This window comes from Mobula hypostoma, chromosome 4 (genome assembly GCF_963921235.1).
Source record: "Mobula hypostoma chromosome 4, sMobHyp1.1, whole genome shotgun sequence".
In the NCBI taxonomy this organism is placed as follows: Eukaryota; Metazoa; Chordata; class Chondrichthyes; order Myliobatiformes; family Myliobatidae; genus Mobula; species Mobula hypostoma.
The window spans coordinates 179241632-179266384 of NC_086100.1; the positions used below are offsets into that span (position 1 = coordinate 179241632).

Below are 24753 nucleotides of genomic sequence, written 5' to 3' on the forward strand. Positions count from 1 at the left end.
CGCCTCACTACAGGAAGGATGTGGAAACCATAGAAAGGGTGCAGAGGAGATTTACAAGGATGTTGCCTGGATTGGGGAGCATGCCTTATGAGAATAGGTTGAGTGAACTCGGCCTTTTCTCCTTGGAGTGGCAAAGGATGAGAGGCGACCTGATAGAGGTGTATAAGATGATGAGGCATTGATCGTGTGGATAGTCAGAGGCTTTTTCCAAGGGCTGAAATGGCTGGCACAAGAGGTGTTTTAAGGTGGTTGGAAGTGGGTACAGAGGAGATGTCAGGGGTAAGTTTTTTTAACGCAGAGCGTGGAATGGGCTGCTGGCAACAGTGGTGGAGGCAGATACAATAGGGTCTTTTAAGAGACTCCTGGATAGGTACATGGAGCTTCGAAAAATGGAGGGCTATGGGTAACACTAGGTAGTTCTAAGGTTAAGGACATGTTTGGCACAGCTTTTTGGGCCGAAGGGCCTGTATTGTGCTGTAGGTTTTCTATGTTTCTATGAAAGCCCTAGATAGAGTGAATAGGAAGGACCTACATCCATTATCTGAGGGCTTGACATCAGGGAGCATCAATTTAGAGTGAACGGTTGACGGATAAGACGTGGCACAAGAAAAAAATATTGTTTGACCACATGGCTTAAGGCACTTAGAAAGCAATTCCTGAAAAGCAGGTAGACACAGAAGCCCTCATCACAGTTAAACAGTACTTGGAACAGGATTGGATGTATCATCACTGACCTAAATTACCTGAAATTTGCTGTTTTGCAGTAGAGTGAAAAGACAAAATTACTACACATTACAAAAAATAAGTCATGCAAGATGAAGGAATAATGAGGAAGTGTTCTGATGGTGGAGGGAAAGAACTACTCCTGAATTGGGTGTGTACTTCTATCAGCAGGGCTGCCAGTCAGATGCTGGAAGGTGGGATTAGATTGGCTTGGTTTGCTTTAATAGGCTGAATAGCCCGCTGTGTAGTAATTTTGCTATGACAACAGTGGGGACTGAGGAGGCATCTGAGTGTGAGACGGGGATGGAGGGCACACTGCAGTGGGGTGCAGAGGTTTTGCTGGCTGCTTGCTGTGCAGAACCTACTCTCTCCTTGGCATTACGGGGGCTGCAAAGAAAAGAGCCATCGGGACTGTCACAGAGGCTGCTGAGCGAGCCTCCAGATGGCTGTGGATCAAGAGGTGTGTCCCGAGGACCATGCTGCTGGGACACAAGCCAGGGACTGGTCAACACTGGCAGGGTCACATGGGCCGGACTGTCTGATGTTGGAAGACCTGAAACACCCGATGACCCCGGGTGATAATGTGTCCCTTCACATCCTAGGAGGTAGCTCAGCAGGAGCCTCAAAATAGCCTCTCAGATGCTGCCTGAACTGTGCGTTTAAAAAAAAACAGAAAAGGCTGGAAAAACTCAGCAAGTCATGCCACAGCTGTGAAAAGAGAAATAGGTAATGTTTCAGGTTATGAGAACATCAGATTTCCAGCATTAGCAAATCCTTCGATTTTATTTACCACTGATTAACAGAGGGGTGATAGATTGGAATGAAGTGGACCACAGAAGGTAAGGACTTTCAATTCCCGTCTCTGACCACACCCCAACAATGTGATAAATCTTAATTACTGCCAAACAACACTCTGGTACTGAAAATGATCTGGAAAAAATGTGCTACCTTCAGTTTCTGGTTGAGATGGTTTTTTTAATAGTTTATTTTCAAAATTTTCAAAAAACAATGAAATCAACAAGAACATATAAGCTCAGACGTGTGAAAATAAAATAAGAAAAAAAAGGGACATAACATTAGAGGGATGCCTATTGTACATACTTACTGAAGCCACATGTTAACTTCATTTCCGTAAAGCTGATTTCAAACTCTGAGTTGTTTGATCTTCAAACTCCGAGTTCCTTAGCTTACTTTATTCCCACATGTTATATGGAGGAAGTCACAGCACTTCTCCCATTTTCAGCAACTTGCTGTGGGAACTCTGTTAGAAATTAAGTGGCCAGTGGTAAGCCAGACGAGCTGTGGGTGGTGAACTCTGACTGAAGGGGTGGGGGAGTTCCAAAATAGAACTCATTCATTCTCCTTAGCATAAGGTTCTGATGGGGCTTCTCTTCTGTTCTGGTTATTAAGACATTTCAACCACTGAGAGAAAAAAATGCAACACAGTGAAGATTATAGAGCCAATTCAAATAACTCCAAACAATTCCACAGGGGACAGTGGAATGAATCATGGAAGTAGGGGTCACAGACTGGGTTAGACTGACCACTGGCTAATCTCATGAGGCTCAGAGGAGGGGGTACTGTCCATTTAAGTGAAGACTGCAACAAAATCAGGGGGATTCAGTTTTTCCTGAGTGACGATAACTGGCAAAAAGAACCAAAGGTGACCTAATGAGTGGTGAAGGCAAAGGAATTGCAATCATGGATTTGAAAAGTGAGGAAAAGTGAAACGGAAGACTTGGAGCACTTTGGAAGATGGTGGTAGGATTGTTCCAACATGCAGCTCGTTCAAACCCAATGGGCAGTGTGTCTTCCCTCCATGACAAATCTATTTAAGACCAGAATAACATATGACATAGGAGCAGAATCAGGCCATTTGGCCCATCAAATCCACTCCACCATTCCATCATGGCTGATTTATTATTGCTCTCAACCCCATTCTCCTACCTTCTTGTAACCTTTGGTGCCCTTACTAATCTTGGGTGTCAAGATCTCTGAGGATCGAACCTGGTCCCGATATATCAATACAGTTATAAAGAAGGCAAGACAGTGGCTATACTTTATTAGGAGTTTGAAGAGATTTGGCATGTCAACAAATACACTCAAAATCTTCTATAATTGTACCGTGGAGAGCATTCTGATAGGCTGCATCACTGTCTGGTATGGAGGGGCTACTGCACAGGACTGAAAGATGCTGCAGAAGGTTGTAAATCCAGTCAGCTCCATCTTGGGCACTAGCTTACAAAATACCCAGGACATCTTTAGGGTGCGGTGTCTCAGAAAGGCAGTGTCCATTATTAAGGACCTTCAGCACCCAGGACATGCCCTTTTCTCACTGTTACCATCAGGTAGGAGATACAGAAGCCTGAAGGCACACACTCAGTGATTCAGGGACAGCTTCTTCCTCTCTGCCATCTGATTCCTAAATGGACATTGAATCTTTGGACACTACCTCACTTTTTTTTTCAATATACAGTATTTCTGTTTTTGCACGTTTTAAAAAATCTATTCAACATACGTAATTGATTTACTTGTTTATTTATTATTATTACGTTTTTTTTCTCTGTCTGCTAGATTATGATTGCATTGAACTGCTGCTGCTAAATTAACAAATTTCACATCACATGCCAATGATAATAAACCTGATTCTGATTCTGACATATCAACCTCCACTTTGAATAAATCCAATAACTTGGCCTCCATCTGTGGCAATGAATTCCACAGGTTCGCCACACCTCACCTAAAGAAATTCCTCCTCATCGTTGTTCTCAGGGACATCCTCACATTCTGAGTCTGTGCTCACTGTGCTCCCACTACTGGAAACATCCACTGCATGTCCACTCCAACTAGGCCTTTCAGTATTCAATATGTTTCAATGAGATCCCCCCACCCCCTCTTCCTTTTGAACTCCAGTGAACACAAGCCCAGAGCCATCAAACACTCCTCATGCATTAACCTTTCCATTCTGGAATCATTCTTCTGACCCTCCTCTAGACCCTCTCCAATGTCATCACATATTTTCTTAGATAGGGGGCCCAAAACTGCTTACAGTTCTCGGTGTGGACCAATGTCTTATAAAGTCTCAGGATTACATCCTTGCTTTTATATTCTAGTCCTCTCAAAGTTATACTAACACTGTATTTGTCTTCTTTACCACCATCTCAATGTGCAAATTAACCTTTAGGGAATGCTGCACAAGATGTCCCCAAGTCCCTTAGCACCTCTTATTTCTGAATTCACTCCCCATTTAGAAAATAGTCTACGCCTTTATTTCTTCAACCAAAGTGCATGACCTTATACTTCCTGACATTTTACTTCCTCTGCCACTTTGTTGATTCTCCTAATCTGTCTAAGTCCTTCTGCAGACTCTTCTGTGATTCAATGAGCCATGAGTTGGGCTGCTTTCCTGACAAGGTTTCCAGGGCTGGCCAGAAACAGATTCACCAGGCGAGAGGATTGGGAAAATCAGGTTGGTGACGGATTGCCAGAGAAGGAATTTGTTGAATGCCTACAAGATGGCTTTTTAGAGCAGCTTGTGCTTGAGCCAACTTGGGGAAAGGCCATCCTAGACTGGGTGTTGTGTAATAACCCAGATTTTATTAGGGAGCTTTAGGGATTAGATGGGGGATATTGGCAGGGATGATGGCAGAACAGAGGGGGAAGAAGTTTCTGGGAATAGTTCACAAGGCACAGGATAGATATGTTCCACAGTAGACCAAGTTCTCAAATGGCAGGGGCAGGCAACCATGGCTGACAAGAGAAGTCAAGGACTGCATAAAAGCCAAGAAAGGGCATATGAGGTAGCAAATGTGAATGGGAAGTTGGATGATTAGGAAGCTTTTAAAATCCAACAAAAAGCAACTAAAAAAAAACTATAAGAAGGAACAAGATGAAATATGAGGGCAAACTTGCCAATAAGATAAAGGAGGATACTATTTTTTTTTCAGTTATATAAAGAACAAAAGGGAGGTGAGAGTTGATATTGGACCACTGGAAAATGATCCTGGTGAGGTAGTATGAGGACAAAGAAAAGGCATATGAACTTGATGGGTACTTTGCATTTGTCTTCACTGTGGAAGACACTAGCAGTGGGCCAGAGATCTGTGAGTGTCAGGGAGCAGGAGTGAGTGCCATTGCTATCATGCAGGAAAAATTGCAAGGCAAACTCAAAGGTCCTAAGGAGGATAAGTCACTTCGACCAGACAGACTACATCCCAGAGTCCCGAGAGAGGGTGCTAAAGAGATAATGGATGCATTGGTCATAATCACTTGATTCGGGTGTGGTCCCAGAGGACTGCAAAATTGAAATTGTCACTCCATTCTTTAAGAAGGGAGGAAATTATAGGCCAGTTAGCCTAACCTCAGTGGTTGGGAAAGTGTTGGAGTCTATTACTAAGATGAGGTTTCGGGGTACTTGGAGAACAATGATAAAATAAGTCATAGTCAGCATGGTTTCTGTGAAGGGAAATCTTGCCTGACAAACCTGTTAGAATTCTTTGAGGAAGGATAAAGCAGGGTGGACAAAAAAGAGACAGTGGATGTCATTTACTATAATTTTCAGAAGGCATTTTGATAATGTGCCTTACATAAGGCTGCTGAACAAGATGAAACCCTATGGTGTTATAGGAAAGATACTGGCGTGGATAGAGGGGCGGCTGACAGGCAGGAGGCAGTGAGTGGGAATAAAGGGGGTCTTTTCTGGTTGGTTGCCAGTGACTAGTGGTGTTCGTCTGGGGGTCAGTATTGGGACTGCTACGTTTCAGATTGTTTGTCAATGATTTAGATAGTGGAATTGATGGCTTTTTGGCAAAGTTGGTGGATGATACAAAGCCAGGTGGAGAGATAGGTAGTGTTGAGGAAGCAATTCAATTGCAACAGAGCTTAGCCAAATTGTAACAATGGGCAAAAAAGAGGCAGATGGAATACTACAGAGTGTTGAGAAATGTATGACAATGGATTTTGGTAAAAGGATCAATGGTGCGGACTATTATCTAAATGGGTAGAAAATTCAACTTCAGAGGTGCAAAGCAACTTAAGAGTCCTTGTGCAAGACTCCCAGAAGGTTAATTCACGGGTTGAGTCTGTGGTATGAAGGCAAATGCAATGTTGGCATTTATTTCAAGCGGAACAGAATATAAAAGCAAGGAGATAATGCTGAATTATAAGATACTAGTCAGGCCACACTTAGAATATTGACAACAGTTTTGGGTCCCTTATCTCAGAAAGGATGTATTGTCATTGGACAGAGTCCAGAGGAGGTTCACAAGAATGATTCAGGGAATGAAGGGTTAACATCTGAGGAGCATTTGGCAGCTATGGGCCTGTACTTCATACTTTATTGTCGCCAAACAAGTGATACTAGAATGTACAATCATCACAGTGATATTTGATTCTGTGCTTCCCGCTCCCTGAATTACAAATCGATAGTAAATATTAAAAATTTAAATTATAAATCTTAAATAGAAAATAGAAAAATGAAAAGTAAGGTAGTGCAAAAAAAACGAGAGGCAGGTCTGGATATTTGGAGGGTACGGCCCAGATCCGGGTCAGGATCCGTTCAGCAGTCTTATCACAGTTGGAAAGAAGCTGTACTTACTGGAATTTAGAAGAACGTGAGGGGATCTCATTGAAACCTATTGAATGTTGAAAGGACTAGATAGGGTGGATGTGGAAAGGATGTTTCCTATGACGGGGGTGTCCAGAACTCGAGGGCACAGCCTCAAAACTGAGGGGCGACCTTTTAGAGCAGAAGTAAGGAGGAATTTTTTTTAGCCAAAGAGTGGTGAATCTGTGGAATGCTCTGCCACAGACTGTGGTTGAGGCCAAGTCTGTGTGTATGTTTAAAGCGGAAGTTGATAGATTCCTGATTGGTCAGGGCATCAAGGGATATGGTGAGAGGGCAGGTGTATGGGGTTGAATGGGATCCGGGATCAGCCATGATGGAGTGGCAGAGCAGACTCGATGGGCTGAATGGCCTAATTTTGCTCCTATGTCTTATGGTCTAAGAATGCAAATAAAAGCTAGTAGAAAATAAAACAGTCCATCATCTACCTGGGGAGAAGAGGTCAAGTGCTTGGAGGGTGGGGAAGGAGAATAGCACAGATCCAATTTAGAATGGAGAGAAGGAATGAAAAGCAATAAAGGAGATTCCAGATAGTTCTGCAACACGGATCGTGGCAATTTTAATTTACGTCCTGGATATAGATGTTGCTGATAGAAAGTCTGGATTTATTGTGAGTAAACCACGTCGTGATGGATTCAAGCCAGATATAAACCACACTAAAGATTGATAGCCAATGCCAAGTGACATTAATGAATCATCTGGACTTTACAACCACAATGGCTACTGTTAGAGTTCCACATTCGTTTCCACATCCAGCAAAGGAGAATTTGATGCTCTGACTTATGAGGTCCAAACCAAGTACGCTACTTTGCCAAACCTCCACCACTATCTGCCGTGCTGCTTTCTCACCACACCATTCGAAACCAGATCTCACCGCCTGTTGAGGGTCAGATGTGAAGTGTGTTGGTTGTTAACGCAAACGCCACACTTCACTGTGTGCTTCGACGCACATGATAAATAAACCTGAACCGGAAGCTGTTCCTCATGAGGCCAGGGAAAACGATGTGGCACAGTTCATTGACTCCAGAGCCAAGTATGACCTGCACCGTGAAACGGACAAGGCTCAACCAGCGAGGGTCAGGCAACTTTCCTCCACCCTCCTCTCTACACTCTACCACACATGAGTAACTCCTGCAAAAACGGCAACAAAAATAGGGAACAGTGGAACTACCCAGCAAGTCAGGCAGAGTCTGCAGAGGGGTACAGAAAGGAGGCTATTCGGCCTACCAAGTCCACACTGATCAGCAAGCACATTTACATTAGCCTTACACTGATCTCTTTTTTTTTTCTCTTCACATTCCCCTCAATTCCCTCGCCTACAGGCTGGGAAGTGGCTAATTAACTGACCGACTTGTAGCTTCTTGTCCTGGCAACCAGAGCACCCTGAAGAAACCCACAAGGTCACACAGAGAAAGTGCAAACTCCACACAGGCAGCCCCAGAGGTCAGGATTGAATGCGGACTGCAGGAGCTGGAAGGCGGCATCTCGACCAGCCGAGCCGCTGTGCTACTCCCATGGATTCAGGCCAAAGACCTTCCATATAAACCACAATCTGTGCAGCAGGAACTAGTGTTGCCACAGGAGCTCTTCTCTAAACATCAGCAACCCTGCCCAAGGGTCATCACTGCCGGGGAACTGACACCTCGATGACAGGTGAGATAGAATGCAGGTAGTGAGAGCTTGATGCTGGGCAGGCAAAGCCATTCAGCAAAAGTCATTGCTGAACAGTTAGGTTTCACCGACAACCAATTTGCTTTGGTAATCATTCTATCCGGTGATCAGTCGATCATAGCCTCCCTTCCACTGACCCTCCTTACACTTCCCACTGCCAACATAATCAAGGAGCCCTCCCACCCTACTCAAACTCTCTTCTCCAACACTCCCCTACCCCATCCATTGGGCAGAATATACAAAATTATGAGGGGTCTAGATAGGGTTAATGCAAGCAGGCTTTTTCCCACTGGGGTTGGGTGGGACTACAACCAGGGGTCATAGGTTAAGGATGAAAGGTGCGAAGTTTAAGAGGAACATGAGGTGAAACTTCTTCACCCAGAGGGTCATAAGAGTGCAGAATGAGCTGCCAGCACAAGTGGTGCATGTGAGCTCGATTTCTACGTTCAAGAGAAGTGTGGATAGGTACATGGATGGTAGGGGTATGGAGGGCTATGGTCCTGGTGTAAGCAGTTTAAATGGTTTTGGCATGGACTAGATGGGCCGAAGGGCCTCCTTCTGTGCTGTTGTTCTCTATGATTCTATACAAAAGCTTGAGACCATGCACTAGCAGGAAAAAGGTCCTGTTATAAGACTGTTGAACTGACCGGCGGTATGATGAAAACGAACTCATGGTCTCTCACTCGACCTCGTTGTGGTCCTTGCACTTTATTTGTCTGACTGCAACGTACTTCCTCCGTAACTGTAACATTATATTCTGCATTGTTATTGCTTCCCTTCTGAATTACCTTAATGTAAGGAATAATGTATGTGTGGATGCTTATGTATAGAACAAACTGACAGGATGGCAAAAAACTTTTCATTGTATCTTAGTATATGTGACAAGGTTGTCATAGCTGGGAGTGGTAGTGGGGATAAGCTCCCACTACCTATAAAGTGTTCCAAATGGCATGCGTCTCTAACAGCCTCTGACAACCAAGTTCAACTTTGGGCCTTCACATGTGGCTTAGTTACTAGGCCCGGCGGAACTGTTTCTACTGACAAGAGAAGGGACAATGGCAGAGCACTGGCACCTCTAAACCAGTTGCTTAGGGCAGGTGAGGCTCGTCAACCTTGGATGGCAGCCCGCCTAGGAGAAGGAAAACTCTGATTTTAAACCTCTACTGCCTTGCAGCCATACCCACCCATGGGAAAGGCTTCGGGAGTAAACCCCGAGGAAGAAATCCGGAGCCGGGTTGATGTCACTTACAACTTCACTCTGGCAGCCTCTGCGATGACACTGGTGCCAAGCTGTATCAGCATTTGCCCTTCCCTTGGACCACATCAGTGATGTGGAGAGGGAGAACCCGGTGCACGGACAACAGCCGGTTCTTCAAATCTTCTCGCCCAGGCTTGCGCCCTGGAGGGGACACAGTCCACCAGAGGCGCAAACCCATGATCCCCTGGGATCAATGGCTGCCAACTCTGTGTGACAATAATAAACCAATTGCAATTTGTTCTGTGAGGCCTGTCCAAAAATGATCAGGTTTATTCAATCACAAAACTGCCATGGTGTGATTTGAACTCATGACATCGTGGATTGCTAAAATGACTCTTTCTATTTTCTAAGAATGATAGACGAATTGCTGACTGGATCAAAGGCACATCGTGGAAGTACACTCCTTAGTCCTGGGCGCTGACAGGACAGCACAGATTTTTCATTTACTCCAGGAGGAGGACCGTGCCATTCAGAGTCTATGCTTCAGGAAGGTTGAAGTGTCTAATGTTACGTCAGATGGTAACTTAACCGGGTTAAATAATTTTAGAGCATTCGATGTTTTGTTCATGAGGGGTAGACAGCTTGGTCGCCCTGGAGGGGTTCGGCTGGAGACAAACAAGAGAAAACCTGCAGATGCTGGAAATCCGAGCAACACACACAAAATGCTGGAGGAACTCAACAGGCCAGGCATCTAGGAAAAACGTACAGTCAACGTTTTGGGCTGAGACCCTTCGGCAGGACTGGAGGAAAAGCGATGAGGAGTAGAAATCTTGTAGAAACGTATGTTGCTTGGGGTCCTGCCAATGAGCCAGTCTCCACGCTCTGTGGGTGCTTTGTACCACACAGACACGAGGAGTTACAGAGGACAAACCCAGCTACTGTGCATGGGAATTTCCTGACCTTGGAAGCGTTTACAGCATTTTTGTGTTTACTTCTGATTTCAAGGATTTGCAGCATTTTAATTGCTCTGTTTGTCTTTGGATATTCTTCAACAGCATACGCTGTCCCAGGAAGCCCAAGAGACCTTCGCACAAAGCAACACATAAATAAATGGTCACTGGTGTATAATGGTGACAAACACAGCAGAGAAACAAGCTCTTCAGCCTGCTGAGGCTTCCAGCCATTTACACTGAAACTGCTTATGGAGCAGCTCAAAGACCATACCACTCAAATCTAATGGAATCACCTACACTCCGCACAAACCCACAGCCAGAAGTATAGTCGTAGCTCCCTTGGCTAATGTAACTTGGATTAAAAATAACTCAATTGGACAGGCAGCATCTATGGAGGGAAATGGGCAGTCCATGTGACTGGTTACAACCCAAAACATAGACTGGTCATTTCCCACCACAGATGCTGCTTGATCTGCTGATTTCCTCAGCACCTTGTATGCTTGTTTACATTCCAGCATTTGCAGTCTCTGATATCTGATTAACTGGTGGAATGATTAGTGGGAAAACACCAAAAACCTAGAGCATGGTTGGGGTCTGGAGCTCAAAGTAAGGAAGTACACTGGAGAGTCACAAATCCTTGTCACGGTCCTTGAGCATCCAAAAGCTGCAGGTTAGGTGGAGATCTCCTTAGTAGTTGGCATAGACAAGATGGGCTGAATACAACGTTCCCTCTAATTTGTAATGACCAGTATACACAAAAACCTTGTGCAGCGCAATTGCTTTGCCTAGTGGCAGCAACACGTGTGGACTGAATAATTCCTTAAAATAAAAACAGCATGAATAAGCCATTTCTAAAACCTGCAGACAAATCATCACAAACTCCACATTGTCAATACCATCCGCATCAGAAACCAGAAAAGGAAATGTGATTATGCACCATCGTGAAATATACTTAATATGCCAACGAGGTGAAGGGTGGCGACCTACTGTGCACAGTTTAAATTCCTCTCTGTGCTAGTAGTAAAAGATCCAAGACCTTGGAGGGAACATTGGCTGAATGGTCTCCTTATCTATTGGAATTTTTCTATGATTCAAAGAGAATTGATTGTGCTTTTGTCCCTTTGCCATTAACCAGTGCTAAATACTGCTGAACATAGAACTTAACTGCACAATACAGGCCTTTCGATCCCTAATGCTGTACTGAGCATTTAACCAAATCTAAAGATCAATCAACCCTTCCCTCCTATATAATCCTTCATTTTCTTATAATCCATGTGTCTAAATTTCTTAAATGCCCCTAATGTTTCTGCCTCCACTATCACTTCAGACAGGATGTTCCACACACCCACCACTCTCTGTGTAAAGTACTTACCTCTGACATCCTCCCATCAACTTACAATCATGCCCAGTTGTATTAGCCAGGCTGACGGTCCAGCCAGCTGTTACCAGGGAACACTGCGCAGGAGACAGACCAGATTGACACCTGTCCAAACACACGCAGTCACTACGAGCAGCATGATGAAGTTCAGAGAGGTACATTGCCAGGGTGAGTGAATTGTAGCAATAAATTGTTCACTGAAATGGTGGGGTCGGTTGTTACTTTAAAATCCCAACATGAGCAAGAGTAATGGGTAGCGTGGATCATTTTCACTGCCAAGTTGTACATCATGTAGCCTAATCCTGTTTAATTGTTGCCCATTACTGGTTGAGTATCTTGGCAGCATCCAGTGCGAAGGGTCCTCATCACGCAGGCTACAATGATCCAGGGCTGCCTACCACCTCTTTCCAAGTGCAGCCAGCCGTGGTCAATAAGTGCCAGCCTTCCCCTTAATGCCCAGGAATCAAGGGAAGACACTGGGTGCTGCACTTGTTCTTTCCACTGACATGCCAGTAGCGCGATCACTCCAGTCGAGTATGATGTTGTCCTCAGGGGTTGTCTATTGGTGGGTCCTCAAATGGCTGTAGAGGTCAATCTAGGATCCACCCATCCTGGTTGCTAGGGTGGATTCTCTTCATGGAGAATGCCTCTGCGCGACTTTGTGTAACGTGGGGAGACTGATGCAGTCATCACACGGTCCTTGACAGATTGGGGTCAGGGCCCAGTGGCACGGAATGCAAGATGACTGGGGACCCTTCACTGATGCAACTTTCCTCCACCTTCCCTGCTGTTGTGTTGCGTCCACATTTTCCGCCAGTTCTACCCTCGAGGCCTTGGTTGGATCGTTCTTTGTCTGGAGCCTCTTCCTTGACCCTACCGTCATGGGTGAGCCTACCAGGAGCTAAGTGCCAGATTGGTAAGCTCCAGATGGCATCAGTCTCTGGATCTCAGGAAGTCACAAGCTTCTCCACCGCAACAAGGCGATGACCCTTGGAGAAGACATATGCTGTTGTCAATGCAACAGGAGGAGGAAGTGCATGAAACCACATAGTGCTTGCCAAGTGGGACAACATGCTCGACTGCCTACATTGCTCACTGCAGATAGCACTCCAATAATTGATTAGAGAAATACATTGCCTGAGCCAGAAATAACTTTTATTTTTTCTTTTTCAAACATCCTTAAGACTCGTTCAAATGCCAATGACTATGATAAAGGAAGTGAGTTATAACCTGACGAAGAAAAATAATATGAAAATTTTGAGAAAGAAACATTTGATTAGATCCAAACTCTCGTTTAATGAAAGTCATGAGAAATACCATGTTTTTCCCCAACTATTGTGTGCAAACAAGATTTGTCTACTAAGGTATACTGGATCCCACATTCTTTATGGTATCATCTTTGAGAAGAGACACTAAGCTGAGCCCTATCAGTTCTTCTGACAGACCTGAAGGATTCCGTGGCACACCGGCAGAGTTCCTGCCCATTAACTATACCCCAATTATTTTCCAAATTGCAGCAGTAACAGACAAGATGCTGGAGGAACAGGCAGCATCAGTTGAAATGGACAGTTCAGCAACGTAGGTCAAGGCCCTTTGTTTGGGCTGGAAGTGCCGAGTGCAGTCAGCCAGTATAAAAAGCTGGAGAGGAAGGGTGGAGAAAGAGCTGGCAGGTGGATCCAACAAGAGGGATGATAGATTCCAGTGACTGAAGTTTCCTGTTTCTCAAAAGCTGCAGCAGTGCCTGACAGGCTAGATGCAGAGAGGCTCCACCAGCCAAAAGTCTCTGAGGCAAGCAATTTAGGACTCAAATATGAAGAAATTTCTCCATAGGGAAGATGTCCAGTGTTTGGAATTCCCTGCACCATTGGGTTGTGAAGGCTCAGTTAGTGAGGTCATTGAAAACAGAGCTGGCTTGGTTTCAGGATATATGGGCGTGGTGCTTGGAAGCAGCACCGACGTTATCAGATATGCCATAATCTCAGTGAATATCAGAGCAGTGTTGAAAAGTTACCCATTCCTGTTTTTATTTCTTATTGTCATATCAAGTTAACAAATTATTTGGTTATCATAACTAACTGCGGGAGCTTCCATATACAAACCAGCTTCCTGTTTCCTTCTTCTTACAGCGGTGAAAGAACTTCTAAACTACTTTCGTGATTATAAAACATGCCATTCTTTTTGGAGAAGATGATTCCTTTCAACTTTGTCGCGGGCCATGAATGCAAAGAACAAACAGGAATCTGTCCAGTGGTCTTTCTTTTTATTTGATCAGTCCAACACATGGAATGATATCTACCAACAATCCATGCAAGGATCCAACGGTATGCACAAACAATGGCAGGTGGGCAGTGCATCATCAACTACAGATTACAAATGGAGTACACATTGAGCCTTTCCTTTGCGGACACACCATACATGAACATCAATGTACATAGCAAGTTAGATGACTGAGCAATTAATTGGCTTTATTGACATGAATTGATGTAAATTATTCATTCATTTATTGGTATGCAGTGCGGAATAGGCCCTTCTAGCTGTTCAAGCCGCGGCAATTTACAATGACCAATTGACCTACTAACCGGTACGCCTTTGGACTGTGGGTGGAAACCAGAGCACCTGGAAGAAACCCACTTGATCACAGGGAAAACATACAAACTCCTTACAGGCAGCAGTGGGAATTGAGCCTGGGTCGCCTGTACTGTAAAGCATTGTGCTAACCAGTATGCTACAGTGCCATCCTAAATTAGTAAGAGAGACAATTATTCCCAGGACTTCGAACGACACATTAATCTCTTTGCAACTCTAAACTTTGAACTGAGTGATGTTAATGGCTACAAATCAAGCTCAACTGTCACCTTATTTTTTATAGGGCCCCTTCCCTCTTCAGTCCTGACGAAGGGTTCCGGCCCAAAACGTTGACTGATCGTTTCCACAGATGTTGCCAGACTTGCTGAGTTCCTCCAGCGTGTTGTGAGTGTTGCTTTGACCCCAGCATCTGCAGAGTATCTTGTGTTTACCCTTCAACGATCGGGCCCCTGAGCCAGTGTGGATAACTTCACTCACCTCAACACTGAACTGATCACTGAACGCATTCAAGCTCTCTACAACTGCTGTTCTCGGTATTATTCGCTTATTTATTATTAGTTTTTAAAAAAATATTTGCTCAGTTTGCTCACATTGATTTCTTGTCAGTCTTTGTGTGTAGCTTTTCATTGATTCGATTGTATTGCGTGTTTAACTGTGCATGCCTGCAAGAAAATGAATCTCAGGGTAGTATACGGAGATATATACATGCTTGGTAATAAACTCACTTTGAACTTTGATACAGAGATCTTCGGAAGATGAAAATATAGAACTGAATATGTCAATGAAAGGCAAATGCAAAAAAACGAAGTATGCAAGAGAGTGAAAGTGAACTTCTATGGCACTTTCATGCAAAAGGAAGAGATGCAGAAAAAATTGCAGAAACGTGGTTTAAGTACTTAATGGAATGATGGCTCCTTAAGGTTATCATAGCCAGGGGTGGGTTGGGCAGGGGGAGTAGTGCGGATAAGCTACCACTACCTATTAAGTGCTCCCAATGGTATGTATCTCAGATAGCCTCTGACAACCACATCCATCCAGCTCCTGGCTTTCATGTGTGGTTTAGCTACTAAGCCTGGCAAAACCACTTCTGCTGACAGAAGAGACAATGGCGGGTTACTGGTGCCTTAAAACCAGTTACTTTAGGCAGATGGGGCTTATTAGCTGTGGTTAGCAGCTCATCTTGGAGACGGAAAACTATAATCTCCACTGCCTGACGGCTGCACTCACTCATGGGGAAGGCCTCAGGAGTAAACCCCAAGGAAATATCTGAGGCTGGAGGCCATAAGGCAGTCCTACATTGAGTTCAGCGCTGACTGGCAACTCTTGTAATGCTGCAGGTGCCAAACCGTATTAACTGTATTGGCCTCTGCCTTCCACTAGATTCATTAACTGGGTGGAGAGGGGGAACCTGCTGCATGGGCAACAGCTTGCTCTCCATATCGTACTGCCCTGGCTTGCGTAATGGCTTACATATCAACTGTACATAGACAGCAAGCATGCAACATCCATGGTTGACCCTGACCAATGAGGGCCCTCAAATAATGATGGGAGGATGGCAGTTTAGAATGCCTATTCCCATTAAAAGCAAGAGTTCGCAAACTTCAGAAATCTGAGCTTTTAGGAGGGAAAACAATGAACAGTGATTTCCATTTATTGGCAAAATAGTAAAAAGGGAATAAAAATACTAAGGCTGACAAGTCTTCAAATCCTGATGACATCCTAAGGTCCTTAAAAAGAAGGCAACTTGTGTCTTTGCTGATAGAAGTTTTAACTGACCAAAAACTCCCAAGTTTCATGGAAGATTTTATCACTTTGGAAAATAGTCAGTGTAACTAGTTCATTTAAAGAGAAAATCTGTCTGTCAAAAGATATGTATTAAAAGGTATTACTAAAAGCAAGGCATGTAATTTAAAATAATCATGCGAAACAAAAACCATGTTTGACCAAATCATTGTAGTTCTTTGAAGAAGTAAATGTGCTGTGGACAAAATGGAATAAGCAGTCAATTTTCAGGCCAAGGTCTCAGAGGTTCTTGGTCCAAAATGTCGAATGTTTATTCCCCTCCATAGATACTACCTGACTTGCTGAGGTCCTCCGGCATTTGTGTGTGTTACAAAGGGGTAGAACTGGGCTGCATGAATGGGTGAAGATGGAATACAACGAGGGAAATTCTGAAATTGTCCATTTCAACAAGATGTATAATAGCAGGTTATCTGAATAGCAAGAGAGCACAGAGTTCTGAGATACAGAAAGAATGCAGGGAGCGCAGATTCAGAGGGATCTGTGGGCCCTTGTGAACAATTTACAAAGGTTAGCATTCAGGTATAGCAAATAACTGTCACATCAAGTCCTTAGAGTGCTTCCACATAAGCTGCCTCCAGCGCATCCTGGGAATTACCTGGCGTGAGCAGCTGCCTCACACTTGTAAAGACCAACTGCAGAAGTATTGAGGCCATGATCACCCAGTGTCAGCTGCAGTGGCTGGGGCACGTGATAAGGATGCCCCCATGTCGGCTACCCCGCAGAGTGTTATACGGCCAGCTACATCATGGTCGACACTCAGATGGAAGGCCGAAGAAGCGCTATAAGGATCAGATGAAGAATGCTTTAAGGAAGTGCAAGATCAGACCCGAGGACCTGGAGGATGTTGCTGCTGACCGTACCACTTGGCGACAGCTGTGTAGGGACGGGGTTTGTATTCTGGAGATGGAAAGAACAACCAGAAGACAGCAGAAGAGAGCCAGGAGAAATGCAGCCATGGTTGCCACCACTACATGTCCCACCTGCAACAGAGCTTGTGGGTCCAGGATAGGACTGTATAGTCATCAAAGATCTCACCGTTAAAGGAGTGGAAGTTGTCATCGGATTTCGATGGACAACCGGAGAGAGAGAGATAGCAAATAACTATGAATGTTAACAGACCTTGTTTACTGCATGGGAATTGAATACAAAAATGAAAAATTATGATCCAGCGATATCAGATACTAATGAGACCACATCTGAAATTTCACTTTATCAAACATTGTAAACAGTTCTGAGATTTATTAGTCTGTTACATAAAATGGGTTGGTTATCCCATGAGGGAATGTTTTTCAGAGTAGCAGCCGGAATTTGGAAGAGAGAGAGGAAACTGACAAGATCTGTGGGGTAGATATGTAAAGGATGTCTCTCTCTGAGGGAGAATCTAGAATTAGGCGGCATTTCTTAAAATAAGGGGTCACAATTTCAGCAATAATGTGACTATTTTCTTCATCTTGGAAAGACCTGTATGTGAAACTTTCTCCTTGAAGGGACAAGTAGTAGAGGTACATAGGCTTTTGAGAAGTAAGGAGATCAGAAGTTACCGTGTGCAGGTGGGAATGCAGAGTTGAGGTTATGATTAGAGCAGCTACCATCTTATTGAATAACGGTGTAGGCTAGAGGCCTCTTCCTGCAGCTAATTCATATCTAAAGGCATGTACTGTCTGGCATTGTAAGACAGATGGCATTCAGTCGCACGTGTACCTGTGGCTCAAAGAATCGGTCACCTAATTTTGGTCTCACACCGCTACTATTTTTGCTATTATCCTGATAATGAGATCTTTTGAAGCAGATGTCCAACCATAATTTGCAATTGTCCAAGGGTCAGGTTCCTCTTTTCAGGTAGCATGTTTCAGGTTTTTACAGCCTTGTCATTCCAATATATGGATTGTAGGAATCCAGAGAGGTGGTCACCCCTCAAGACTCTGACATTCCAGAGAAAATAATCCAAGTTGGTCTGACTTCTTCCCATATCCTGTATTCTAATCCAGGTAACACGTGTTATATATTTGACCTCACAAAGTGCAACATCTCACATTTGTCTGGATTAAACTCCATCTGCCATTTCTCTGCCCACATTTCCAACTGGTGTATATTCAGCAGAATCCTTTGACAACCATTCTTATTATCCACAGCTCCACCATAAAGGTGAAATGTCTAAAGGGCATCTGAGAGAGAACTTCACCTCTCAGAGGGTGGTAAGAGTGTGGAATGAACTGTCAGAGGAAGTGATAGATGCGAGTTTGATAAGAGTAACTTGGACAAGTACATGGATGGGAAGGGGGTAGAAGGCTATGGTCCAGGGGCAGGTTGATGGGACTGGGCAAAATAATAGCTTGGCATGGAGTAGGTCAGCTGAAGAGCTTATTTCTGTGCCACAGTGCTCTATGACTCTAATCAGCACACTTGTACTTTCAACCAAATCATTTATAAATACCACAAACAGAAGTCTTAGCACTGATCGTCATGGAAGTCTGTGATCATAGACCTACAGTCATAGTAACATCTTTGTACCACTGCCCCCTGTCTTCTATGGCCAAGCCGATTCTCATTCCATTCCACCAACCAATCAATTCACCGCGTATCCCGTCCTTCAATCTTCGGAATTCTTAATCATGCCTACCATGAGGGACCTTGGTGAAAGTCTATGTGTACAGTATCCACCGCCCTGCCCTCATAAATCATCTTCTCCTCAAAAAGCTCAATCAAGTTTGTAAGAATGAGTTCCCCTGTACAAAGCCATGCTGACTATCCCTCATAAGCAAGTGCCTTTCCAGATGTGAAGAGACCCTGTCCCCAAGTCTCTAATAATTTCCCTTCCACAGATGTCAGGCACGGTGCCATAGAATCTTCTGTATAACATAATTATCTAAAAAAAACACAAATAAATTTTAAAATTTGTTCAGCTTGCTTTCTGCCTTGATCATATAGTTTCAAGTGGACCATGGAACACCCTCTGCTACCATCAACATCTATATGCGAGTGAGTGAACGGGTTTAGAGTCAGAGTCAGGTATTTTAACGCTGTTATATAAAGTGCATTTTGTTGTTTTGCAGCAGCATGATAGTGCAAAAATGTTAAATTACTACAAATTAAAAATAAATAGCGCAAAAAAACATGGAGGTAGTATTCATGGGTTCATAGACCATTCAGCAATCTAATGGCAGACACTCACAAATGTTGGGAACCACTGAATTAGATTAGGTTGCTTCTCTTGAATTTACACATCTAAAGTGAATCATAACAGATTGAAAGCTCAAAGTAAGTTTACTACCAATGTTCATGTTACCATATATTACCCTGAGATTTATTTGCTTGTAGGCATTCACAGTAGAATAAAGAAATATAACAAAATCAATGAAAAACCACGCACAAAAGCAATGATCAACGTGTAAAAGACAAACTGTGCCAATACAAAAAAACCCACAAATAATTAATAAAGTAATAAATAAATAGACAATACAGAGTACACAAGCTGTAGAGTCCGTGAAGGTTATCCGCATTAAACTGCATTCGCCACATATCAACCCACCTTCCAACGAATTGGGCTGCTGTCCAGATCACTATTGACCTTGTTTTTGTTTTATGTCATCTGCAAACTTAAAAACTAAACTCACTATCGCAAGCCTAGCACGTTTATTTGCACTGTCAACATAAAACTCAAACTGAAAGTGAACATAATCGAATAAAACACACACATTATTCATAATGGAGCAGATAGAATCTAACGATCCCCCTGATATCGACCGAGTCACAGTCTAGGTGTCCAGAGTGAAATGGCACAGTAGTGTAATGGTTAGGGTAATGCGTAATGGTACCTGAGACCAGGGTTCAATTCCGCCACTGTCTGTAAGGAGTCTGTACATTCTCTCTGTGACCGTATGGGATTCCTCCCAGCATTCCTGTCTCTCCCCCCATTACGAAGACTTACAGCTTCGGAAGGGTTAGTGAGCTATGGACGTGCTGTATTGGCACCAGAAGCATGGCGACATTTGTGGGCTTCCCACAGCACATCCTCAGACTGTATTGGCCATTGATGCAGATGGTCTATTTCACTGTCGACAAGTAAACACCGTCTCCTCTAATCTCTTTAAGCAAGATGACTGCCACCCATCAAAGCCAGCCAGTTGCCCAGAGTGGAGTGTTCAGCTGTGCAATGTCCATGAACTTCACACTCAAGGCCTATGTGTGTGACTCTACACCCAGGTCTTAAAGGTCCCGTGAAATGGCTCAGCAAGTTGAAGCATCATCAGGGATGGCCTTTCCAGTCACACCCCCAAATACCAAAAATGACCAAAATTGCTCCCATTCTTCCATTGATATTCTTGTCAGAGCAGACTGCCCAGCGTCACTTGTTCTTTATTGGACGTTAATTATTTATTCAGAGATACATCTGGTTAACAGGCTCTTCTGGTGCAATGAGCCCACGCAGGTCAATTACTCCCAGGTCACCAACTAACCTACCGACTCGTACGTCTTTTGAATGTGGAGGGAAACTGGAGCACACGGAGGAAGCCCGCGCCGGTCACGGGGAAATCCTGCACGACAGCGGCAGGAAGTGAACTCGGTTCACTGGAGCTGTAATAGCGTTTCACTAGCCGCTACGGTACAGTGCCTTGTTACGTCTACCAGCCCCCTTCTGAACTCTGTCCGAGATACTTGCACATCAGCACGACAGTGTGCCAAACCCACAGGACCGCACAGAAGTGCCAAACAAACGGCCCATCAATCCTGGACTATTTGTTTATTTCCTCCCGTGATTAGGCCAGGGTTAAATTTGGGGATTGCTGGGCAGCGCGGCTCAAAGGGCAGTAAAGGCTTATTCCATGCTGCATCTCAATAAATAACGAAGGCTGTTCAGCCCATCATGTCCACACTAACCCTTAAAACTACTCTTCCACTTTATTTCACTGACACACACATAAAATGCCGGAGGAACTCAGCAGGTCAGACAGCAACTACGAAAAGGAATAAAGGGTCAACGTTCTGGCCGAGATCTTTCATCGGAAGAAGGGGAAGGGAGCCTGAATGAGGTGGCAGGGAAAGGGGAAGGGATTATTCCCCTGTAGCCTAATTCCTCTGGCGTGCACTGCTGTGACCCGCTACACCAGCAGTAATTTACAGCGGGTAATTGACTGGACTTTGAAACTGGGGGTGGGTGAGAGGGGACGGTGCAAACTCCACACAAAAAGCAGCAGCGGTCAGGATCGAACTCCGAGCAGTTGGATCTGCGAGGCACTGCGGCTGAAACAGTGTCGCCCGTAGGCTTGTTACTCAGGAATACATCAGTAAACAGTTCAAAGCAACAACACAGTCTCACCGATGCCAGAAGCAACCCCTACTGATGCAAATGAGCTAGAAGACCGGCTGCCGGCGGGGCCGAGTTACCTTCACAGCTTGAAGCGGCATGACTGGCAGCTTCTGCGAGGAGTCACTCCACAGGGAAACTCGGCGGACCGCTCCGGGTCGGCGGCACGGAAAGGTCCTTTCCCCACGCACGTCCGATAAGGGACAATACACTCAAACACAGGAAAAGTTTTAAATCCTGAAGACCCCCCTCCCAGAATAATCCTCAATCCCTGCCTAGAGCATTGTCCCATCTATGAGTATTTAAAATGAACGGGGGGGGGGGCACGTCAAACTCCTCCCTGTCCCCAAAATCCAATGAATATCATTGCGGTTGGAGCGCGGGTCTGGAAACTCTTTAAACTCCGAGTTGGCTGGGGGGGATGGGAGGGGGTTAGCCGAGGTCGCGAAGGGAATCCATACTATTCTATAGCGCAGCTTGCTTTTAAACTGAAGCCCCCGGCAACAAACCGCCTGACTGGTTCAGGAACTCACCCCCTCATGTACGAGTCACTCAGCACCACACAGTCTCCCCTCTGGTCCCTTTATTAAATTAAATAGAGAACCCAAACTCCGCAGGGGAAAAAAAGGACTTCCACACTTTCTCTCTCAATTACAGAATAGCCCATACAAAAATGGAAAATAACCATCGACTTGACCGCCCGGCTCATTCACGGGCGGGAGAAGAAATTACATTCACCAGACAGAACGAAACAAAAAAAAGGGGGGTTTAAAGCGTGTAGTCTAGCATTTCATTACTTCTTTCCTATGGAAGATTTTCTTTTCTAAAATTTATTTCTTAAAATTAATATCACACCATGGTTATGACTTCAAAAAGACACAACTACTCAACTAAAAATACAAATCAACACAATAACTATACGAACTGGTGTCTTCGTATATCCACCGCGCTGTGTTTAGTTACAAATCACTAAACTAGAATAGATATCCTAATTAACTGTATACATTAAAAAAAATCGAACTCACCAGCTGGCAACTCGTCTGTATGTTCAAAGCCAAATATATTTTTGGCCTAAATTGAAATGAGCTTTGTTTTATATACGGTGCAAAACGCGAACAGTCGACCTTTCTATCGGCGGCTGGAGATGAGGAGAGCGAGTCAGTCTGGTCTGTACTTGGCAGGGACAGTTTTCAGTTTAGCAAGTAACGTACAAGAACGAGACAGCCTGCCACGCTTTCTGCTCTGCTTTTGAAATATGCGCCTTCTTTCAAAACCAAAACAGTGCTGCTTTTCTGGTTAAGGACGGGCTTCTTAATTCACTCTTTCTGACTTATGTCCCGATTGATGTCTGCATGTGATAACTGAAGGTGATGCCTCGTTTTTGCAGAGGGGGACAGAGGGCTTGGAGGACCGGCGCGTCCCTCCGGTCCAGATAAAGACTTTCATGGATCTCACTCGCCGCACGGCGCAGTAGTGCTCAGCACAGAACGCAGATAAGTCGAGCGTCAGCGAACAGGAATGCTCAGTGTGGCAGAGAGAGGAGGGGAATAAAAGATACCAATTTATAGGTTCGCGTCCCTTCCCACCCCGAGTCGGAGCAGTCGAGTTTAGAAACTTATTCTTTGGCGACTTTGTCTAATAACTTCGCTCTTCCACTGCTTCACAGTAATAGATCGGGAAATAAACAGATAACGCTGGAAACACCCGGCAGGTCAGGCATAATCCATGGAGAGGGGAAGAGAGTTTATGTTTCAGGGGAACACCTTCCATCACAATCAGGGGGAAATTTTGAATTAAAATGAGTTTTAAGGAGTGCGGTGCCGGGGCAATGAGAGGGGAGATCTAAGCAGGAAGTCATTGATAGGATTAGAGACACATAGCATAGAATCAGGCCTTTCAGCTCATCAACTCCTCCCGGATTCCACCACTCAGCTACATGCCTGGGGCATTTACAGCACCCAATTAATTTATCAATCAATGTATTGTTGGGGTGTGGGACAAAACCGGATCACCCGGAAAAACCACCCCTCAGTCAGAGGGAGAATGTGCAAACGCCACACAGATAGCACCTCAGGTCAGGACTGAACCTAGGATGCCCCTGTAGGCACTGAATGCAAAATTGTGCGAGCAAATCCTCCTTCACCCAGAAAATCTGGGTCCCAAGGGAAGGGATGAGAGGAAAAAAAACACAGGAGCGACGTTTTTATGAAAGAGCGGAATGGAACACTGACAGGGTCTTTTTCCCCATGGAAAGGGAATGGAAAAAAAAACAAGAGGGCATAGGTTTATGGCGATAAGGGGAAAGGTTTAAAAAGCACCCGAGGGGCAACTTCTTCACGGAGAACGTGGGGCATAGACGGAACGAGCTGTCAGAGGAAGCGGGTGCAATAATGATACTTGAAGAACACTTGGGCAGGTACGAGGGTAGGAAAACTCCAGAGCAGGGTTTCCCATCCTGGGCACTACGGACCCTTTGCTTAATGGTATTGGTCCATGGCATAAGAAAGCTTGGGAATCCCTGGTCTAGAAAGACGAGGGCCAAATGAAGGCAAACGAGACTAGCTGGCATGAACAAGTTGGGCTGAAGGGCCTGTTTCTGGGACTCTGGCGTTACTCTCGGGCTCTGGAGAACAGTCATAGGACATAGAAACTGGAACAGCACAGCGCCATTCAGGCCCTTCGGTCCACAGTGTTGTGTCAATCTTTTAACCTCTGTAAGATCAGCCCTCCCCATAGCCTTTACTCTTTCATCCGTGTGAGTAAGAATCTCTTAAGTGCCTTTAATGTACCTGCCTCGACCACCGCTCTCGGCAGCATGTTCCATGCACCCATCGCTCTCTGCGTAAAAAAAATTAGCTCTGACATCCCCTTCTACATTTTCCTCCAATCGCCTTAAAATTATGCCCTCTTGTATTAGCCAATTCCGCCCCGGAGAAAGGTGCTGGCTAGCCACTCAATCTGTGCCTTTTATTATTTTATGCGCCCGTTTGCTCTCCCCTCGCCAGTCCTTTTGGAACGGTGAGAGGGGAACACTGTGAGTCTGTGGGTCTACTGACTGCAGCACTCATTGTAACATCTGTTCTCTACTGAGGGAGTTATGATTATCACAGCTGGGCGTCAACCGCAGATGTATTTAATAAATTCCTGTATTTTCACAGAATTGGAATAGCTGCAGGGTGTTGGGGGCATGATACTTAACAGTGATAATACTCAATGTTATGTTCCCAAACTAATATAAGACTTTCCACAAGAAAGGAGATAAGTGAAGCTAGAGTCTTTCAGGTGATAAATTGTTCTAGAGGAGCTACTTCCTTGGGATATGTATAAAACTGTCGACCCTTGATCTGAGTCAGAGACCGTGGATTCAAGTCCTACTCCAGAGACTTAAGTACTTTGTCAAGGCGTACTGAGGGAGTGTTGCATTGGCAGAGATGCCTTTTTTTTGGATGCTCAATATTAAATGAAGCTTTCTCAGATGGATTGTTCTTTGTAACAAAGAAGCAGTGATCTTTC

General features: G+C 44.6%; 1 protein-coding gene across 4 annotated transcripts in view; it reads right to left on the reverse strand.

Moving 5' to 3' along the window:
- rnf24 (ring finger protein 24) overlaps positions 1-22730 on the reverse strand; it is a 173704-nt gene extending 150974 nt beyond the window's left edge. Inside the window, exon 1 of one of the 4 annotated variants that reach the window (XM_063047102.1) lies at positions 22266-22730. The gene's annotated coding sequence lies outside the window, so the exon portion shown is untranslated. Of the gene's footprint in view, positions 1-21252; positions 21473-22265 lie in introns of those variants that run through there. The other 3 variants (XM_063047099.1, XM_063047100.1, XM_063047103.1) reach the window with 3 other exon arrangements.
- Positions 22731-24753: the final 2023 nt, after the last annotated feature.